This window comes from Miniopterus natalensis, chromosome 3 (genome assembly GCF_054644295.1).
Source record: "Miniopterus natalensis isolate mMinNat1 chromosome 3, mMinNat1.hap1, whole genome shotgun sequence".
NCBI lineage: Eukaryota > Metazoa > Chordata > Mammalia > Chiroptera > Miniopteridae > Miniopterus > Miniopterus natalensis.
In genome coordinates, this window is record NC_142083.1 from 19,477,322 (window position 1) to 19,484,902 (window position 7,581).

The window sequence follows — 7,581 nt, forward strand, 5'->3', positions numbered from 1 at the left end:
ACCAGGATTGGCCAAAGACACTGCCATCTTCACTGAGTACTCACCTCCCACTGATCATAATGTCCATTACCATCCCCAAGTAGCTGCTTTATCAGAGGCCTGGGAAAAGGGTTCCTGGAACTGGGACATGCTTTCATACTAGCCCCTGTAGGGGAGCTCTCATACAGCCCTACTCTGAAATCCTTTTTCACAAAAAATCTGGTATTGCCACCAATTACACAGTCTAAGCTAGTCATTTCCAAATCACCTGTACTAGCAAAAACCTTCAGTAGGGGAAGGGAGGAGATAGAATACAGAACTATGCATTCATTCATCCTAAAATTATTTACTGAGCACCTAGAATGGGCAAGTCATGATGGTTGCATGAATTACAATAGTGCAGAAGACAGTCTCTGAGTCCAAGGACATCACCAATATATAGTCAATGTCTGAGAGTGGATATGATAAGATCTTGAGACAGTAAGCCCTGGGAGTCATGGGGTGAAAGAGGAGGGGGACTGACCATGCAGTACTGGAACAAGGAGGCCATCATGACAGGTCCACACAGCCATGTGCTGCTTCAAGTGCTATTCATGGATTGAATGCACAGACATATTATTTTTTCAGCTGTATGAAATTAAGTGAAAGTGGTACAGTATATATGGAATCCTGTCCTCACGTGACACTTACCATCAGGAGGAAGCATGGCATGGTTGTTAATTGTAGGGACTGTGAGCCTAACTTCCTGGGTCACAACTCAGCTCCCCCTTTCTGGAGGTGACTTTGGGTGAGCTACTTTCACATCCCAACTCCTTGGCTTTCTCATTTGTGAAATGGCATGATAGGACTTACCTCATAAAGATGGAATGAATATTAATGGAATCAATACACAGAAAACACTTAATGGAGCTTGGCACATGATAGGTCTTCTGAAATGTTAGCTACAATTATAACCATGAAGAGGGGCATGAAATATTTTGTGGTTAAAAATGGGTTCTTGATACTGGAAAAATTCAGACTAAGACTTCTTTTCCAGGGGTCTGGCTGGGAAGAACTGTGCCAGTTCCATCCCTGGGCATAAATCCTGCAAACTGTTGCTGAAGGTCCCACGTCAGCAACACATATTGCCACCACTCTGTTCAGACCTATCGTGTTCCTTTCTTGCACATGTATTTTTTCACTGGCGATGGTCAGTGAGGATGCCGTTGCCTGAGACTTTTCCTGCTTGAGGTGTAGGAGACGTGGGCGATTATCCCAGGACATCTAGTCCCGATGGACTCTGCCCTCCAGTACCCCTTCTTCCAAGAACCTATCCCTTACAGCCTTTACCCCGTTCCCTCAGTGTGAACCCTCTCACTCCTAGCTCCACACAAACAGTAATTTTAGTTACCTCCCAGGAACACAGTGAACGCTGAGGTCAGAAGCATGGTTGGCAGAAAGGGGAGGTGAGACAGTGAGGCATTTATTGGAGTCCTAATGGAGTTGGGGAGTTGAAAACGTACAATCAGAGTGGGGAAAATATATGGTCTTTGCTCTACAATTTTCATTTGAGCCCATTTTTAGCATCTGAGTAGGCTTAAATTTTTTCTGTCTTCCCCATGACCTCCATTTTCCTCTGATGTCTCATTACTGAGTAACAAAAAAAAAATTTAAATAACCAGGACCTGCAGTGAAACCTCCTAAGTCCAAATGTTATTTGTAATTACTAAGGCTTTGAATTCAGGGAGATTAAATGGTGACAACTCCTGGGGGTGAGGGTGAGTCAAGAAATACTTCAGCTCTCTCTCTCTCTTTCTGTCTCTCTATTTATGTATGCATGTGTCATATCTCTCTCTCCATGTCTCTCTGCATATCTGTCTATCATCTATCTCTATCTATCTATCTATCTATCTATCTATCTATCTATCTATCTATCTATCTATCTATCTATCTATCTATCATCTATCTATCTATCTATCTATCTATCTATCTATCTATTTATCATCATCTATCTATCATCTATCTATCTATATCTATCTATCTATCTATCTATCTATCTATCTATCTATCTATCTATCTATCATCTATCATCATCTATCATCTATCTATCATCTATCATCATCTATCATCTATCATCATCTATCATCTATCTATCATCTATCATCATCTATCATCTATCTATCATCTATCATCATCTATCATCTATCTGGTGTATTTTGTTTCCAACCTGAAGAAATGTTGACAAGAGTGTTTCCAAGAGATCTGGACTTTGAGTGTCCAGATAGTTGTTGGAAATGTGCATGTTTGTTATGAGATACAGAAGCCCATGAAAACCTACTCAGAAAATAAATTACTACACTACTGCTTGGTGCCAGATCATCTTATTTTATCTCACAACTATGCTGTATGGCAGGTCGAAGTCTCTCTATTTCACAAAAGTGGAAATACAAGCCCCAGAGAGATTAAAAGCTCTTCCTCATGTCTGTCACATAGCGGAGAAGTGGTAAATTTGTTTCAGTCTAACTTTGTGACACACAGAAAAATGGATTTAGGAGAAAATAATTTTAAATCAATTAAAAATAAATTAAATTAAAAACAAGGCCTAAATTTCCCACAGGTGACCATAGCAATTTAGTACCTTACTGAACCGAATAATTTGACAGCCCTCAGCCCATGTCTCTGGCGCATCTGTCCTCTTTCCCCAGCTAAACATCCTGCCACCCATCACTCCTTCCTGGACAAACTACCTTGTCTCTCCATCGGAGCACCTTGGCCATCAGCTGCTGACCAGCTGGTGCCTCATCCATGCTGATGGTTCTCAGGCTGTTTTTGGCAATGGACTCTTCACTGGGACAGAAACCTCTCGAAGCTCCTATGACACTTCCTATGCTACCTCCATCCCATCAAATTTCACAAATGCATGAATGGGGAGTGTCAGTTTTTTATAAGATTTAAATGAGGTTGGGTTTTAAAAATATTAAATATTTCAGGTCATGTTTTTGTTCATAACAAACATATGCTTTCACAAGCTCTTCAAAGCTAGTGAACTAAGAAACAAGAATGCACTATTTAGAAGCTATGATTGAGGAGTTTATCAGTAACCATTGTGCGATGCTGGAACTGAGTCACTGGTGCTAAGCCTTTGCCCTGAGGGAGAAAACAAGGTCATGCAGCAATTGAAAAAGAGATTGGTGGTCCAGTGAGAAGAACATGGAATGTGTAGCTAACACTTACTAACTTAATTAGCTCTATGACCTTGGTTAAGTCACCTTTAACCCCTGTAAGATAAGACTCAATAGGTGCATCCTACTTGTCCCAGAAGGTGCTGTGTCAGTCACATGATATAGTGACTGTGGGAGAGTTCTTATAAATTTTTTAATATAAAAATGTTATATAAAATTATATATATACATACATACATATGATATTATATATATTATAAACACAACTTCTATTAAGCCAGGAGCTGAGTCACTCAGATTTGCAATGAACAAATTATGAAGGAGAAAAGGTCATGAAAAATTAGAAGTGATGCTGAGCTGAATCATTCCCCTTGGGTCTACATTACCTTGTGGCAAGTGAACAGAGGGTGACACAGTAGAGGGCAAATGAGGTGAGCAGTAGGAGAAGGAAGAAGGTAGAACTTTAGTTTGGCAAGTGGTTCAGGTGCTAGAAGGTGAGTGAAAAGGGAGGAGCAGATCAGCAGCTGAGGACACCCCATCAGTGAGCTATTAGCCAGCCATTCATTCATTTAGTCACTCTACTAGTAAGTACTGCACACCTACTAAGTGCAAGGCACGGGGGTAAATGCCATGGGGAATTCAGGTTGCATGACACAGTTCTTCCTTATAGTCATGTAAGTAACAAGTCTAGTGAATTGCAAGTTGAAACAAATGTTGTAAATGAGGTATGGTAACCCCTCCCCAGTCATGTCCTATACGTTTTAGGCAAGCTCAACACCCCACCCCAAGAAAGTATGTAGGGGGCTAGCCCTTCCTCTGTGTGGGAGGCTTAGGTATTCCCATTTAGGGACTGGGCCTGTGATGGGGAGGTAAACCAGATAACAACACAGAAGCAGAAGTTGTTTCGAAAGAACTTCAAAAAATTATTATGTTGAGGGATATGACATGGTCACCAAATATGGGATAGGACAGTCTTCAGGTTGGCCTAGTGGAAAGGAGCCAAGGGATAGTTCAAGTCTTGCTTCCAGGGCACCAAACTACCTCAGTCCACTTAAGCTCTCAGTATCTCTATGCCCCCAATTGTAAAATGCAGATCACAATATCTACCTTTTTCGAGTGTTGTGACGATTAATGCGGTAATAAATATCAGCCACCAATGACAGCACAGGGCAGAAAGGTGCTCAGTAGAATTCGTGGTTCCTCATGCCAGCTCTTCCCCAAGAGTAAATCCTGCCTCAGTTATTCTGGTTAATGTGATTGGAAGGAAGTGAATTTTAATAATACTTTTCTTCTGACTACACAACTTCTTTGACAATGCCATATCAATATCAAATCCCCCCCCCCCAGTTTTTTGGGTATTCTTAATACATAGAAATGACTCCATCCTATAAGATCAAAGTTATCCTGTATCTGTCAGGATCGTGAGAAGTTGGAATGATGAACAGAGGGCCTGTGCCTCGTTGCCTTTGCATTTGTCCCAACAGGGGCCACATTCTTTGGGGATGTAATTTTCAAGGGTATCATGTAACTCTTTTCTGAGTCTGCAGTAGGCTGTAGTGGATGAAAATAATTTCACCTGCAATATTTAGAGTTGGGACTAATGAATCTTCATATCTTTTCAAACTCATCTATTCTTATTTAACAGCAATGAAAAGTGGCAGTTTGGAAAGATGTACTTGCTCATTGGTGCAATAAAAAATAGATGGCATTGCAGCACAAAGTTCTTGATGTCCTTCCCCAAGGGGAAGAAAATAATTGCCACAAGGAATTAGAATTTAACTCCTTGTTCTCATTCTTTCACAAAAGTTCACTCTCATTTTTTACCTTTTCCCCCTATAACTTGCTCAATTCAAGTGCAGAATGTTTTACGTTCCCATAAACACATTAATATATTCTTATCTATACTTGGCATATTTGATTACTTTCATTTTGGAATTATTTTTCTAAAAAACTCAAAGGGCTTTAGAGACTTAAAATCAACATGCAGAATTTGGATTTTGGGTATCACCCTTCCCAATTTACAGGTGAGTAAATAGCACTGAGAGGCAACCTCTATCTCAGAATTTCTAACATAAAAAGAATCTCAGGAGAAAACTCTAAGCAAAGGCCAAACAGAATCAATATATCCTCAACTCCCTTTCTGCTAGACCATTGAAAAAAATCTTAGTAACTTAACTCTGTCCTCCAGATGGTAACACTGGTCTTCATTCTCCCATGAAAATGTAATCCAGAAATGGCACTAAAGATTATCTCCCCTAACACACATTTATCCATTTTTTGCTTGCACTTTTCAAACGCAGTTTCTTCATCTATAAGAGGAAAGGGTTACAACAGACATCACAACAGGCATCAACATCAATCTTGGCATTATTTCCTGTTGAGCTCACATTTGGCCTGGGCGCATTTTCAATATCATGCTCTAGGTAGCTATAATCAATTAATGAGAGTTAACAATTAAAATAAAATATCTTTGCCACCCCTGGACTGAAAGATTTCAAAGGTACCACCTAAAATCCTAGGCTTCTCTTTCTTACACAGCTTGCTTGAATTGAATAACAATGATTTAAAGCAAGAGGAACATTTGGAAACCACCCATTCTACCCTTTGTTAGATGGAAGCCCCAGGCAACAAAGCCCCAGACTAATGAAGTACTTAAAACATCACATGCATAGCCCACAGCAGTGGAGTGCTAAGTGATCGGCTGTTGGGGTCTGACCTCAGGATATCGAGAAATAATCTGGTTTCTCCTAAGTATAAACTGCACTAGTGATTTAAAACTAATGCCACAAGCAAAAGAGAGGGAACACTTAACAATAAAAGATTCAGATATTGGCAGCAATATACTATTAGATCTCTGCGGAAATTTTGTTCTCGGTCTAGTTGAGATGACACTGAAAAGGCATATAGCTCGGAGCGCTATGATCGTTCTAATTAGGTCCCTAGGAATTGATGCTGAGGCAGATTGTCCCAGCTTGTTTGATTTTATTCTGGACTCTAAGTTTCTTTGGGCTAGAAAAATCAAGACATTCATAAAAGAAACAAGGCATTTTGAACTGCATTATTGATTTATACTTGCAAATGGTGAGTAGCCTTGGGGAGAACCAGGGCTTTTGTTTTGTGTGTTACTTGGGATACAATTTGAAGCCCAGACTCCTTCCAAAATGAGTCTATAAATTGATACTGATGAGGACACTGCTTTTCTTCTGTCTACAAGTAGCTGCAATTCTTCCCAGAATTTCTTCCCTGACTTGAGAACACAATCCATTGATACTGCTCTGGGGCCAGAAAGATGGAGCTACTTGAGGTAGATTAAGGGGGTCAACTCAAGGGAGAAACAGTAATGGTGTCAATTCTTCTGTATTGTTCTGTGGACACATTCATTTCTCCCCTCTCCCCTTCTCATCTCTGTATAGCAAATATATACTGAGCGCTTGCATTAGTTTGCTTGGGCTGCCGTAGCAAAACATTACAGACTGGGAAATTTAGAGACCAGAAATTTATTTTCTCTCAGTTCAAGATCAAGGTGCCAGCAGGTTGGTTTCTTCTGATGGTCACATGGGAAGGTTCTGTTCTAGGTCTCTCTCCTTGGCTCCAATATCTCAATTTCTTTGCAGTTCACTTTCACCCAGTTAAAAGATCTGTCAGATCAGGCAATGTTTCCTGCCTTTTGTGCAGACATCATTTATGTGGAAAGGCACATGACGAATCTAGATAGAGAACATCTATATAATCAATATGTAATTGCTATTTCGTTAGTTCCACTTTGAAGCCTACATCAGCTACACTTATTCATGCACAGTTCCACAGGAAAATCTTTTTCTCGCTTTATCACCGCAGCCAGTGGAACACTCCTAAGTCTATTTCAAAGACAGAATTTGCTTAGCTATAACTAAAGATTTCCCTTTGTTCAGATCCCACAATGTCACTCCTGGATTTTCTTTGTTCTGATGTTGTCTCCCTCTTAATTCCCACCAAGCCACAGTGATGAATACCACCATTATTTTTTATTCAGATTTTTTTGTACACTTGAAGCCTATATAATTTTATTAACCAATGGCACCCCAGTAAATTTAATAAAAAGTTCTTACTCACTGGAAGTGCAATTCCTTTGAAGACAAAGGCTTAGAAAGTATGTGGCCCACTCCTAGACTCAGAGCTTTCTGTAAGGGCTAAGGGAAAAAAGCCAAAGAGGAGTCTTGAACCCCAGTCTCTGCTTTCCAGACCTTCTGCATGGAGGGATCCAAAATGACTAGTGATCAAAGAACCTAATATAAAGAACCAGATGGACAGAGGAGCTGTGGCATCTCACGGGGTGTTCTATAGCTGGGAGACTTGGCGTAACCTTGACATTACCCAAACTTTGATGAATATAAGCCAGACTCTTAACTAGATTTCCGTGTGGTTTTTGAGCCTGAGACACATACTTACATATTGTATACAG